General features: G+C 49.3%; 1 protein-coding gene across 1 annotated transcript in view; it reads right to left on the bottom strand.

Moving 5' to 3' along the window:
* Positions 1-12,649, bottom strand: part of ryr1b (ryanodine receptor 1b (skeletal)) — a gene marked incomplete in the record, with an annotated part of 337,334 nt that overhangs the window by 189,916 nt on the left and 134,769 nt on the right.

Genomic DNA, 12,649 nt, shown 5'->3' with positions numbered 1-12,649 from the left:
TACATCCAGGATAGATGAACAGGGGCTATATCCAGGATAGACAGACAGGGGCTACGTCCAGGATAGAGGAACAGGGGCTATATCCAGGATAGATGAACAGGGACTATATCCAGGATAGACAGACAGGGGCTACATCCAGGATAGACAGACAGGGGCTATATCCAGGATAGACAAACAGGGGCTACATCCAGGATAGACAGACAGGGGCTACATCCAGGATAGATGAACAGGGGCTACATCCAGGATAGAGGAACAGGGGCTTAATCCAGGATAGAGGAACAGGGGCTACATCCAGGATAGACAGACAGGGGCTACATCCAGGATAGACGAACAGGGGCTATATCCAGGATAGAGGAACAGGGGCTATATCCAGGATAGATGAACAGGGGCTATATCCAGGATAGAGGAACAGGGGCTACATCCAGGATAGACAGACAGGGGCTATATCCAGGATAGAGAAACAGGGGCTACATCCAGGATAGAGGAACAGGGGCTACATCCAGGATAGAGGAACAGGGGCTATATCCAGGATAGAGGAACAGGGGCTATATCCAGGATAGATGAACAGGGGCTATATCCAGGATAGAGGAACAGGGGCTATATCCAGGATAGACGAACAGGGGCTATATCCAGGATAGAGGAACAGGGGCTACATCCAGGATAGAGGAACAGGGGCTACATCCAGGATAGAGGAACAGGGGCTACATCCAGGATAGACAGACAGGGGCTACATCCAGGATAGAGGAACAGGGGCTACATCCAGGATAGACAGACAGGGACTATATCCAGGATAGACAGACAGGGGCTACATCCAGGATAGACAGACAGGGGCTATATCCAGGATAGGCAGACAGGGGCTACATCCAGGATAGACAGACAGGGACTATATCCAGGATAGACAGACAGGGGCTACATCCAGGATAGAGGAACAGGGGCTACATCCAGGATAGACAGACAGGGACTATATCCAGGATAGACAGACAGGGGCTACATCCAGGATAGACAGACAGGGGCTATATCCAGGATAGGCAGACAGGGGCTACATCCAGGATAGACAGACAGGGACTATATCCAGGATAGACAGACAGGGGCTATATCCAGGATAGACAGACAGGGGCTACATCCAGGATAGACAGACAGGGGCTATATCCAGGATAGACAGACAGGGGCTATATCCAGGATAGACAGACAGGGACTATATCCAGGATAGACAGACAGGGGCTACATCCAGGATAGACAGACAGGGACTATATCCAGGATAGACAGACAGGGACTATATCCAGGATAGACAGACAGGGGCTACATCCAGGATAGACAGACAGGGGCTATATCCAGGATAGACAGACAGGGGCTATATCCAGGATAGATGAACAGGGGCTATATCCAGGATAGAGGAACAGGGGCTACATCCAGGATAGATGAACAGGGGCTACATCCAGGATAGACGAACAGGGGCTATATCCAGGAAAGACAGACAGGTGCTATATCCAGGATAGACGAACAGGGGCTACATCCAGGATAGAGGAACAGGGGCTATATCCAGGATAGAGGAACAGGGGCTATATCCAGGATAGAGGAACAGGGGCTATATCCAGGATAGACGAACAGGGGCTATTTCCAGGATAGAGGAACAGGGGCTATATCCAGGATAGACAGACAGGGGCTACATCCAGGATAGACAGACAGGGGCTACATCCAGGATAGACAGACAGGGGCCACATCCAGGATAGACGTACAGGGGCCACATCCAGGATAGACAGACAGGGACTATATCCAGGATAGACAGACAGGGGCCACATCCAGGATAGACAGACAGGGGCCACATCCAGGATAGAGGAACAGGGGCTCTATCCAGGATAGATGAACAGGGGCTACATCCAGGATAGACAGACAGGGGCCACATCCAGGATAGAGGAACAGGGGCTATATCCAGGATAGATGAACAGGGGCTATATCCAGGATAGATGAACAGGGGGTATATCCAGGATAGACAGACAGGGGCTACATCCAGGATAGACGAACAGGGGCTATATCCAGGATAGACGAACAGGGGCTACATCCAGGATAGATGAACAGGGGCTATATCCAGGATAGACGACCATGGGGCTATATCCAGGATAGATGAACAGGGACTATATCCAGGATAGACGAACATGGGGCTACATCCAGGATAGACGAACAGGGGCTCTATCCAGGATAGACGTACAGGGACTACATCCAGGATAGACGAACAGGGGCTACATCCAGGATAGACAGACAGGGGCTATATCCAGGATAGAGGAACAGGGGCTATATCCAGGATAGAGGAACAGGGGCTACATACAGGATAGAGGAACAGGGGCTATATGCAGGATAGAGGAACAGGGGCTATATCCAGGATAGATGAACAGGGGCTATATCCAGGATAGACGAACAGGGGTTATTTCCAGGATAGAGGAACAGGGGCTACATCCAGGATAGAGGAACAGGGGCTACATCCAGGATAGACAGACAGGGGCTACATCCAGGATAGAGGAACAGGGGCTACATCCAGGATAGACAGACAGGGACTATATCCAGGATAGACAGACAGGGGCTACATCCAGGATAGACAGACAGGGGCTATATCCAGGATAGACAGACAGGGGCTACATCCAGGATAGACAGACAGGGACTATATCCAGGACAGACAGACAGGGGCTATATCCAGGATAGACAGACAGGGGCTACATCCAGGATAGACAGACAGGGACAATATCCAGGATAGACAGACAGGGACTATATCCAGGATAGACAGACAGGGACTATATCCAGGATAGACAGACAGGGGCTACATCCAGGATAGACAGACAGGGGCTATATCCAGGATAGACAGACAGGGGCTATATCCAGGATAGATGAACAGGGGCTATATCCAGGATAGAGGAACAGGGGCTACATCCAGGATAGATGAACAGGGGCTACATCCAGGATAGACGAACAGGGGCTATATCCAGGAAAGACAGACAGGTGCTATATCCAGGATAGACGAACAGGGGCTACATCCAGGATAGAGGAACAGGGGCTATATCCAGGATAGAGGAACAGGGGCTATATCCAGGATAGAGGAACAGGGGCTATATCCAGGATAGACGAACAGGGGCTATTTCCAGGATAGAGGAACAGGGGCTATATCCAGGATAGACAGACAGGGGCTACATCCAGGATAGACAGACAGGGGCTACATCCAGGATAGACAGACAGGGGCCACATCCAGGATAGACGTACAGGGGCCACATCCAGGATAGACAGACAGGGACTATATCCAGGATAGACAGACAGGGGCCACATCCAGGATAGACAGACAGGGGCCACATCCAGGATAGAGGAACAGGGGCTATATCCAGGATAGATGAACAGGGACTACATCCAGGATAGACGAACAGGGGCTACATCCAGGATAGACAGACAGGGGCCACATCCAGGATAGAGGAACAGGGGCTATATCCAGGATAGATGAACAGGGGCTATATCCAGGATAGATGAACAGGGGGTATATCCAGGATAGACAGACAGGGGCTACATCCAGGATAGACGAACAGGGGCTATATCCAGGATAGGCGAACAGGGGCTACATCAAGGATAGATGAACAGGGGCTATATCCAGGATAGACGAACATGGGGCTATATCCAGGATAGATGAACAGGGACTATATCCAGGATAGACGAACATGGGGCTACATCCAGGATAGACAGACAGGGACAATATCCAGGATAGACAGACAGGGACTATATCCAGGATAGACAGACAGGGACTATATCCAGGATAGACAGACAGGGGCTACATCCAGGATAGACAGACAGGGGCTATATCCAGGATAGACAGACAGGGGCTATATCCAGGATAGATGAACAGGGGCTATATCCAGGATAGAGGAACAGGGGCTACATCCAGGATAGATGAACAGGGGCTACATCCAGGATAGACGAACAGGGGCTATATCCAGGAAAGACAGACAGGTGCTATATCCAGGATAGACGAACAGGGGCTACATCCAGGATAGAGGAACAGGGGCTATATCCAGGATAGAGGAACAGGGGCTATATCCAGGATAGAGGAACAGGGGCTATATCCAGGATAGACGAACAGGGGCTATTTCCAGGATAGAGGAACAGGGGCTATATCCAGGATAGACAGACAGGGGCTACATCCAGGATAGACAGACAGGGGCTACATCCAGGATAGACAGACAGGGGCCACATCCAGGATAGACGTACAGGGGCCACATCCAGGATAGACAGACAGGGACTATATCCAGGATAGACAGACAGGGGCCACATCCAGGATAGACAGACAGGGGCCACATCCAGGATAGAGGAACAGGGGCTATATCCAGGATAGATGAACAGGGACTACATCCAGGATAGACGAACAGGGGCTACATCCAGGATAGACAGACAGGGGCCACATCCAGGATAGAGGAACAGGGGCTATATCCAGGATAGATGAACAGGGGCTATATCCAGGATAGATGAACAGGGGGTATATCCAGGATAGACAGACAGGGGCTACATCCAGGATAGACGAACAGGGGCTATATCCAGGATAGGCGAACAGGGGCTACATCAAGGATAGATGAACAGGGGCTATATCCAGGATAGACGAACATGGGGCTATATCCAGGATAGATGAACAGGGACTATATCCAGGATAGACGAACATGGGGCTACATCCAGGATAGACGAACAGGGGCTATATCCAGGATAGACAGACAGGGGCTATATCCAGGATAGAGGAACAGGGGCTATATCCAGGATAGAGGAACAGGGGCTACATCCAGGATAGAGGAACAGGGGCTATATGCAGGATAGAGGAACAGGGGCTATATCCAGGATAGATGAACAGGGGCTATATCCAGGATAGACGAACAGGGGCTATTTCCAGGATAGAGGAACAGGGGCTATATCCAGGATAGACAGACAGGGGCTACATCCAGGATAGACAGACAGGGGCTACATCCAGGATAGACAGACAGGGGCCACATCCAGGATAGACGTACAGGGGCCACATCCAGGATAGACGAACAGGGGCTATATCCAGGATAGACGTACAGGGACTACATCCAGGATAGACGAACAGGTGCTACATCCAGGATAGACAGACAGGGGCTATATCCAGGATAGAGGAACAGGGGCTATATCCAGGATAGAGGAACAGGGGCTATATCCAGGATAGAGGAACAGGGGCTACATCCAGGATAGAGGAACAGGGGCTATATGCAGGATAGAGGAACAGGGGCTATATCCAGGATAGAGGAACAGGGGCTATATCCAGGATAGAGGAACAGGGGCTATATCCAGGATAGAGGAACAGGGGCTACATCCAGGATAGAGGAACAGGGGCTATATGCAGGATAGAGGAACAGGGGCTATATCCAGGATAGATGAACAGGGGCTATATCCAGGATAGAGGGACAGGGGCTACATCCAGGATAGAGGAACAGGGGCTACATCCAGGATAGAGGAACAGGGGCTATAACCAGGATAGAGGAACAGGGGCTACATCCAGGATAGACAGACAGGGACTATATCCAGGATAGAGGAACAGGGGCTATATCCAGGATAGGCGTACAGGGACTATATCCAGGATAGACAGACAGGGGCTACATCCAGGATAGACAGACAGGGGCCACATCCAGGATAGACGTACAGGGGCCACATCCAGGATAGACGAACAGGGGCTATATCCAGGATAGACGTACAGGGACTACATCCAGGATAGACGAACAGGTGCTACATCCAGGATAGACAGACAGGGGCTATATCCAGGATAGAGGAACAGGGGCTATATCCAGGATAGAGGAACAGGGGCTATATCCAGGATAGAGGAACAGGGGCTACATCCAGGATAGAGGAACAGGGGCTATATGCAGGATAGAGGAACAGGGGCTATATCCAGGATAGAGGAACAGGGGCTATATCCAGGATAGAGGAACAGGGGCTATATCCAGGATAGAGGAACAGGGGCTACATCCAGGATAGAGGAACAGGGGCTATATGCAGGATAGAGGAACAGGGGCTATATCCAGGATAGATGAACAGGGGCTATATCCAGGATAGAGGGACAGGGGCTACATCCAGGATAGAGGAACAGGGGCTACATCCAGGATAGAGGAACAGGGGCTATAACCAGGATAGAGGAACAGGGGCTACATCCAGGATAGACAGACAGGGACTATATCCAGGATAGAGGAACAGGGGCTATATCCAGGATAGGCGTACAGGGACTATATCCAGGATAGACAGACAGGGACTATATCCAGGATAGACGAACAGGGACTATATCCAGGATAGACAGACAGGGACTATATCCAGGATAGAGGAACAGGGACTATATCCAGGATAGATGAACAGGGACTATATCCAGGATAGACAGACAGGGACTACATCCAGGATAGAGGAACAGGGACTATATCCAGGATAGAGGAACAGGGGCTACATCCAGGATAGACAGACAGGGGCTATATCCAGGATAGAGGAACAGGGACTATATCCAGGATAGACAGACAGGGACTATATCCAGGATAGACAAACAGGAGCTACATCCAGTGCAGGACAAGACTGAAGCCATAGCAAAGGCTCCCGTGCCCACTAACGTGACAGAACTCAGAGCGTATCTGTCTTCTACACCTGCATTGCTTGCTGTTTTGGGGTTTTTAGGCCTGGGTTTTCTGTACAGCACTTTGAGATATCAGCTGATGTACGAAGGGCTTAATAAATACATTTGATTTGATTTCATGATTTCCTTACCTACTATGGCAAGTTCATGGAGAACTTTCTCTATTCTCATCAAACGTATGACAGAGCTCCTAACAGAAAGAGAGACCTCGGGTGTGGTCAGAACAATGTCAGCCGGGCATCTGAAACAACGGAGACGCAGCTGTCTCCCTCCTCAGTGTTCGTCCACTATGATCCCACACACGCTAGTAATATTGGCTTGTGATGATGCCTCACCATAACGGGGGTGGGTGATGTCATCTCACACACGCATAGCCTGACGGTAGTGAGAGGCCTAATTGCATTTGCTTGACGCAATCCAAACTATCGAGTGTCCTCTTTAGATGTACTTCCCATTTTAGCGAAGAACATCGCCAGGGAAACTACCAAGGACAAAAGGGTTTGGCAAAAGTGAAGTATTTCACACTGACAGGGTGACCTAACCATGTTACTGATCCTGAACTAAAGCCTTATTGGCTGAGAAGGGATGAGCTCACCGTAGGAAGTGATGGTGGGTTATGGGGTATGAGAGCGGTGGTGCCGGGCTACTCTTACAGAGGGACCTACTGAGCTCACTGTAGGAAGTGATGGTGGGTTATGGGGTATGAGAGCGGTGGTGCCGGGCTACTCTTACAGAGGGACCTACTGAGCTCACTGTAGGAAGTGATGATGGGTTATGGGGTATGAGAGCGGTGGTGCCGGGCTACTCTTACAGAGGGACCTACTGAAGGAGCTACAGGAAAACCACTGGGGCGTGGTCAAAATGGCAGGTCTTGCAAGGAGCCCCTTTTGGTGGCCCAGGTTAGACTCAGACATGGTATACATTCTGTATACATCTGGCCCTTCGTTGGACACCGCGCTAACAACTCCGAACGAGTTTCAATGCCATACAACACTCCTTCCGGGGCCTCCAACTGCTTTTTAAATGCAAGTAAAACTAAGTGCATGCTCTTCAACCGATCGCTGCCCGCACCCTCCCGCCCGACTAGCATCACGGCTCTGGACGGAGTCCCATAGGGCGGCGCACAATTGGCCCAGGGTTTGGCCTGGGTAGGCCGTCATTGTAAATAATAATTTGTTCTTAAATTACTTGCCTAGTTAAATAAAGGTAAAATAAAATAAATAAATAACTTCTGTCAATAAACGTGAGCTGCTCAGTATGTGTTGATAGTCCTTTCTAACCGCACGGTTTTTGAAAGATAAAACGTTAGCCATCGAGAACTACGAAAGTTTTACTACTTTTCACAACAACATTGATGCCCTGAATTTAGCAGGCGCTATCGACAGATCAGTTGAAAAAAAGTGATGGGCTACTTTCTGCCCACGCCACAATCAGTGTGAACTGGAGTGACTTGACAGAGCGCTGACCAAACAAGGTGTAAGCAACAAACAAACAAAGTTAAATGGGTTAAATGGTTCCAGTCTGCCGTGAAGCATTCATCAATGTATATGGGTAAGAGTCTAGCTACATCTTCAGATATTATACGTTTCTAATCCAGTCAGCAAAATAGTTTTCATTGCAAGTTAAAGCATACTGTTAGCAAGCTAGCGAACGTTAGCTTGGTGGCTCGCTGGCTAATGTTACATGTATAATCTGTGTAGTAATATTATTTAAATCAGAAACCCATTTGCATTGCTAGTTATAGCCTAATGTTAGCTAGCTAACTAACACTGAACCTAGTTTGTTGACTTCGGCTACCTGCAGATTCATACTACAGCTACGACAATGTTTGTATTGGTAGTAGTATGAGTTGAGATTATGCCAGTTTATTGTTTAGTTAGCTAGCTAGCTACATGTCTAAACAAAAGGTGTGTCTGAGGGTGATTACGGCCATCTACTGTATTTCATGAAGATGTCTACATATCTTGACAATAGTGACCCAGGCAGGCAGCCTAGTGGTTAAAGCGTTGGACTAGTAACCGTAAAGGTTGCAAGATCAAATCCCAGAGATGATAAGGTAAAAATCTGTCGTTCTGCCCCTGAACAAGGCAGTTAACCCACTGTTCCTGGGCCGTCATTGTAAATAAGAATTTGTTCTTAACTGACTTGCCTAGTTAAATAAAGATTAAATTTAAAAAAGGTGAGGAGTGGTCATAGCATTTATTTCACATGACCCATCAATTTTGACAAGTGTGTCTTGGTAAGCGTCATCTAATAATTATAAAATATTTATAAAATATTTTAATCTGGACAGTTTCTGTTTTTGATATTTCTACTATGCCAGTAACCACTTCACTGTACCGTTTACACCTTCTGTATCCTGCACATGTGACAAATAAACTTAGATTTGATTTGATATAGTGTGTGTTTACCAGAGACAGTAATGTGAAGAACAACAGGACCTGCACCAAAATCAGATTAGGATCCAGGACTAGATAATGATAAGGAGTATATTTTTACCTGAAGTTTTTTCTTATTGTAGGTTACTACTTTCACCACTTTTCGTCTCGAAATCTTTGGTTGTTGTTTACTACACTACCTTACTCCCTCTTTTTAGCACATGGCCTCACATGTGAATCCTTAAAGAGATGGGTGGGGCTAAGGCTTAATAGGGTGGGAACGATGCTGAATGGGTGTAGACAAAGATGAGCTCTCCAGTAGGTACCAAAACATTCAAGGGACATTTTCTCAAAGTGAGGTCACAAGTTTATCAACTTTTAAAGCAGAATTACTTTCCCATTGTTCCTCAACTGTAGTTTATGATATACAATTGTCTAGCTCTGAGTCTCTACTTTTATCTAATGTCAAAAACACCATTTCAAATTTTGTTACATATGACCGAATCGAGGCAGTCAGTAAAGTTGTTTTCTGTGGCAGTAAAAGGTTTTAAGTGCTAAATCAATATCTGATCAATATCTGGATTCTAAACATTGTAAAAGTTTGGAGTAACTTCCACCATTTTCAAACTCTTGCATTTATTAGAATTGTTTATGACCGTTGCAAATGTAATTGTTTATTTAGTCCCAAATCCATGTATTTCAGTGTCTATGATTGCCATATTGAAAATATGGGTATTGAAAAAAACTTGAGCTATACCTAACCTTAACATCTCAATCAACTGTTGTGCTATTGTATGTTTACAGGATTTGAAGGGGAAAAAAATTAAAACTATTAAAACTATTTGAAAAGTAATTCACTGAAACTGGCCCATTAGTGTCTATGACAATAGCAACATGTTGCCAATTGAATTGAGTCCGACCCTGTAGTGTACAGTCTATCTCTAACCAGTTCTCCACTGGTATGTACAGGACCATCATGACAAAGAATTAGGGTTAGCGTGGACAGCGTGTTGTATCTAACCTGTTCTCCTCAGGTATATGCAGGGCCATCATGACCAAGGTTTAGGAGTAGTGTGTCGTCTCAGGGTTAGGGTTAGCGTGGACAGCGTATTGTCTCAGGGTTAGGGTTAGCGTGGACAGCGTGTTGTCTCAGGGTCAGGGTTAGCGTGGACAGCGTGTTGTCTCAGGGTTAGGGTTAGCGTGGACAGCGTGTTGTCTCAGGGTTAGGGTTAGCGTGGACAGCGTATTGTCTCAGGGTTAGGGTTAGCGTGGACAGCGTGTTGTCTCAGGGTCAGGGTTAGCGTGGACAGCGTGTTGTCTCAGGGTCAGGGTTAGCGTGGACAGCGTGTTGTCTCAGGGTCAGGGTTAGCGTGGACAGCGTGTTGTCTCAGGGTTAGGGTTAGCGTGGACAGCGTGTTGTCTCAGGGTCAGGGTTAGCATGGACAGCGTGTTGTCTCAGGGTTAGGGTTAGCGTGGACAGTGTGTTGTCTCAGGGTCAGGGTTAGCGTGGACAGTGTGTTGTCTCAGGGTCAGGGTTAGCGTGGACAGCGTGTTGTCTCAGGGTCAGGGTTAGCGTGGACAGCGTGTTGTCTCAGGGTCAGGGTTAGCGTGGACAGCGTGTTGTCTCAGGGTTAGGGTTAGCGTGGACAGCGTGTTGTCTCAGGGTCAGGGTTAGCATGGACAGCGTGTTGTCTCAGGGTTAGGGTTAGCGTGGACAGCGTGTTGTCTCAGGGTTAGGGTTAGCGTGGACAGCGTGTTGTCTCAGGGTTAGGGTTAGCGTGGACAGCGTGTTGTCTCAGGGTTAGGGTTAGCGTGGACAGTGTGTTGTCTCAGGGTCAGGGTTAGCGTGGACAGCGTGTTGTCTCAGGGTCAGGGTTAGCGTGGACAGTGTGTTGTCTCAGGGTCAGGGTTAGCGTGGACAGCGTGTTGTCTCAGGGTTAGGGTTAGCGTGGACAGCGTATTGTCTCAGGGTTAGGGTTAGCATGGACAGCGTGTTGTCTCAGGGTTAGGGTTAGCATGGACAGCGTGTTGTCTCAGGGTCAGGGTTAGCGTGGACAGCGTGTTGTCTCAGGGTCAGGGTTAGCGTGGACAGCGTGTTGTCTCAGGGTTAGGGTTAGCGTGGACAGCGTGTTGTCTCAGGGTTAGGGTTAGCGTGGACAGCGTGTTGTCTCAGGGTCAGGGTTAGCGTGGACAGCGTGTTGTCTCAGGGTCAGGGTTAGCGTGGACAGCGTATTGTCTCAGGGTTAGGGTTAGCGTGGACAGCGTGTTGTCTCAGGGTTAGGGTTAGCGTGGACAGCGTATTGTCTCAGGGTTAGGGTTAGCGTGGACAGCGTGTTGTCTCAGGGTTAGGGTTAGCGTGGACAGCGTATTGTCTCAGGGTCAGGGTTAGCGTGGACAGCGTATTGTCTCAGGGTTAGGGTTAGCGTGGACAGCGTGTTGTCTCAGGGTCAGGGTTAGCGTGGACAGCGTGTTGTCTCAGGGTTAGGGTTAGCGTGGACAGCGTGTTGTCTCAGGGTTAGGGTTAGCGTGGACAGCGTGTTGTCTCAGGGTTAGGGTTAGCGTGGACAGCGTGTTGTCTCAGGGTTAGGGTTAGCGTGGACAGCGTGTTGTCTCAGGGTTAGGGTTAGCGTGGACAGTGTGTTGTCTCAGGGTCAGGGTTAGCGTGGACAGCGTGTTGTCTCAGGGTCAGGGTTAGCGTGGACAGTGTGTTGTCTCAGGGTTAGGGTTAGCGTGGACAGCGTATTGTCTCAGGGTCAGGGTTAGCGTGGACAGCGTATTGTCTCAGGGTTAGGGTTAGCGTGGACAGCGTATTGTCTCAGGGTTAGGGTTAGCGTGGACAGTGTGTTGTCTCAGGGTCAGGGTTAGCGTGGACAGCGTGTTGTCTCAGGGTCAGGGTTAGCGTGGACAGTGTGTTGTCTCAGGGTTAGGGTTAGCGTGGACAGCGTATTGTCTCAGGGTCAGGGTTAGCGTGGACAGCGTATTGTCTCAGGGTCAGGGTTAGCTTGGACAGCGTGTTGTCTCAGGGTTAGGGTTAGCGTGGACAGCGTGTTGTCTCAGGGTCAGGGTTAGCGTGGACAGCGTGTTGTCTCAGGGTCAGGGTTAGCGTGGACAGCGTGTTGTCTCAGGGTCAGGGTTAGCGTGGACAGCGTGTTGTCTCAGGGTCAGGGTTAGCGTGGACAGCGTGTTGTCTCAGGGTCAGGGTTAGCGTGGACAGCGTGTTGTCTCAGGGTTAGGGTTAGCGTGGACAGCGTGTTGTCTCAGGGTTAGGGTTAGCGTGGACAGCGTGTTGTCTCAGGGTTAGGGTTAGCGTGGACAGCGTGTTGTCTCAGGGTCAGGGTTAGCGTGGACAGCGTATTGTCTCAGGGTCAGGGTTAGCGTGGACAGCGTATTGTCTCAGGGTCAGGGTTAGCGTGGACAGCGTATTGTCTCAGGGTCAGGGTTAGCGTGGACAGCGTGTTGTCTCAGGGTCAGGGTTAGCGTGGACAGCGTGTTGTCTCAGGGTTAGGGTTAGCGTGGACAGCGTGTTGTCTCAGGGTCAGGGTTAGCTTGGACAGCGTGTTGTCTCAGGGTTAGGGTTAGCGTGGACAGCGTGTTGTCTCAGGGTCAGGGTTAGCGTGGACAGCGTGTTGTCTCA

The sequence above is a fragment of the Salvelinus fontinalis genome, chromosome 33 (genome assembly GCF_029448725.1).
Source record: "Salvelinus fontinalis isolate EN_2023a chromosome 33, ASM2944872v1, whole genome shotgun sequence".
NCBI classification, from domain to species: Eukaryota; Metazoa; Chordata; class Actinopteri; order Salmoniformes; family Salmonidae; genus Salvelinus; species Salvelinus fontinalis.
The sequence above is the reverse complement of the archived record's forward strand: the minus strand, read 5'-3'. Positions and strand labels throughout refer to the sequence as shown.